The 2,878-nt window shown below is 38.9% G+C and overlaps 1 non-coding gene across 1 annotated transcript; it reads left to right on the top strand.

The window, feature by feature from the left end:
• Positions 1–2,806: 2,806 nt before the first annotated feature.
• trnae-uuc (transfer RNA glutamic acid (anticodon UUC)) lies at positions 2,807–2,878 on the top strand. Its single transcript has one exon. It is a non-coding gene; the product is annotated as a tRNA-Glu (tRNA).

Raw genomic sequence — 2,878 nt, 5'->3', positions numbered from 1 at the left:
GTGGACAGTTGTACTGCAACAAATGTGTTCCTGCTGAAATCAAAAAATGTGCAGTGTTAACAACGCATGTGACAGGATTTCTAATTGTAGTTTTTAATGGGAAGACAGCAAAATAAATTAAATTTAGTAACAGGTCTTATTTCTAAAAAAGAAAAAAACGCAAGCAGGTTGACATGACACAATACAAAGAATGCATGCACAGCATGTAACACTGGTTGTGGTGATTAGCTGGATGTAGGTTCAATCTGAAACATTGACCATTTTTTCTCAGTCAACATTTTTGGCTGTAACGGTAATTAAAGACACAATGCTCGATACAGCAGGAAACTTTGGTCGTGCTAATAGCTATTTAGCAGGTAGCTAGTAGAACAAAGCTAGCAGGTTAGGCAGCAGTTTCGTGAACAGAGCTTCTCTGTTGCCAGACTATAACAAAGTGTCACAACCACAACATCATGTAACTTTATCACTTACTTTTTCGTGAGTAGCGTTGTTGGTTGTTGGTCGTTGGTCACTGGTGTTGCCGTTGGTTGTTTTTCCAAGACAGTAAACGCTGTACTAGGCTCTTCTGCATTTATCCATTTCTTCCAGCCAATCAGGAACATCTGTGTTGCGTCACACATCTTGACGTCAGGAAACCTGGCCAATCAGCATTTTAGAATGTAATTTCAAACTGAAAAACTCATGAATGGAGTGTTGCTCTCTCCGGCACATACGCATCCCACAATGCAGTGTGTTCACGGCATTGTCTGAACTGAATAGGTATGAATAACCATTGTCAAACGTATCACTTTATAGAGGCGCAGTCAGTCACACAATGCTCATACACGGCATCGGAATGTCTACACATTACAATTCTAAACAGAGATGAATAACCATTGAGTCAAACGTATCACTATTTGGAATTTTAATGTTCAGACAGAAGCTACATGCAAATGACTGAGTGTAAAATTGCAACGGTTCAGGAATAAGTTAAACATGTTCTGAATGTATTCTAACAGTGATAGCAGACTGCTGAAACACAACTTTATCTCGAGCAAACACTTACCTGAAAACCATGGATATGCTATTAATGGCGCTGGTTTGAATGAACTTTTGGGTGTCCTGTCCTCTATCTTGACGTAGACTACATGGTGTATACGGAAGTCAGGAAGTTCAGGGACACCTACTGGCGGGGGTGTGAAACGATTGTACACTGAGGGAACCACTTGAAGAAATGTGAAATGAATTAAGTTCTGCAAAAATCTTTTTATTTATAAATTCTTATTTTATGTATTTTCATCAAATACAATTAACAAAACGAAATAAAGAACACATGAATTGTTTTTTAGCAATCAAACTTTTTTATAAGATTTTATAAAGCCAATCATTTTAGAGTGAATCTAAATGTATACTTTAAAAAGCCAGAACAACCAAAAACAATCAAACGGGAACGTTGTGTGAAGGTTCAGCGCAACAGCAGGGGAACGTTAAAGTTGGTTGGTTCTCTTAGGAAACTTATAACCTACAGGGAACATTCCCTAATCGTTAGTTTTTGGTTTGGTTTCCCTAACGTTCCCTAAACGTTCTGTGTTTGTGGGGCTCCAACTAGCATCACAACCTAAAATAGTTGTTACTGTTAAGTCTTCAGAAAAAATCCTGAGATCCAGTTGTCAGAAAAACAACCCCATAGATTAGCACTAACTAAAATCAATTCAAAGCCAACGCTTGAGTTAGACCAACGTCAAAGTCTTACAGTTAGTGTGTCCAAACATTACTCTCTTCATTACCGACATACTGGAAGTCGGCCATGTTTAATTGGATGCTCTCCAGTTATTGTTGTTTGGTAGATTAACATTATATTTTCCTACTTTGGGGACTTTTCATTTCATATTCTTTGTCTGACATTTTCTATTCCCTGTTTGTATTTTCTGTGACTGCATGTGGTTTTAAATCTGTTGGAGTTTCTTCAGACTAAAGCAAAGACACTGATGATGTCATCCAAAAGACACATAAAGGACAGCGACCTGTTTCCAGAGGACACTAAAGAATGACGGAGCAGCAGGAAACAGAGCAGCTCAAATAGCAAACAGCTGATTTATTCATCTGACTCGTAGAATAACGCCAGTGATTGACTTGTTTTAAATGTCTGGGAATGTGGAACAGCTCCATGCTGACTACCTGAAATAAAACAAGGCCACATGCTGATTATTGGGGACTTGATTTGATGGATTTATTCTTCCTGTTGTGTCTCTGTTTAAACTCCTAATTTAAAGGTAAAGTCAGGGTCCACTAAAGGTTGTGTTGTTGCTGCTGACAGACTCAGATTATTATTCTAAGTGTGTGACGACATTATGGGATGGATCCCTACAGAGATAGACCTTTTAGTTAAAGAGGAACATCCTTTTAGTTTGGATCCTTTAGTTTCCAACCAGACCAGAGTGGTGATTGTAGGAACAGTGGAAAGATGAACCAAGACAGCTTTTCATATATATATTTTCTTTTTCTATCGACTATAGTTGTGTTTGTTATTAACAGAAATCAACCTGTCAACATTTCCATTCATCGTAAAGTTCCGACATTAAGTTTTTTACCGCCAGTTCAAAATGGAGCTGAACACGGAGGAGGATTCCTCCCTAACGGCCGCTCTGCTCTGCTCCGTGCCCCCGCTGTCCGGTAATAGTTAAAGCAGATAAAAACCTAAAGAACACTCAAAAGCTTCAAGATAAAAATTACTTAGGAAGCTTCTTCATTCACGTTAAAGAGAAGGCCTGTTTCCAGCCAGACTATGAATTGATTCATGAAATCCCTGTTATTAATATGTGGTCTGTCCCATATGGTCTAGCGGTTAGGATTCCTGGTTTTCACCCACGTGGCCCGGGTTCAACTCCCGGTATGGGAA

This window comes from Etheostoma spectabile, unplaced genomic scaffold (genome assembly GCF_008692095.1).
Source record: "Etheostoma spectabile isolate EspeVRDwgs_2016 unplaced genomic scaffold, UIUC_Espe_1.0 scaffold00019331, whole genome shotgun sequence".
NCBI lineage: Eukaryota > Metazoa > Chordata > Actinopteri > Perciformes > Percidae > Etheostoma > Etheostoma spectabile.
This window is presented reverse-complemented; position numbering and strand designations above follow the sequence as displayed.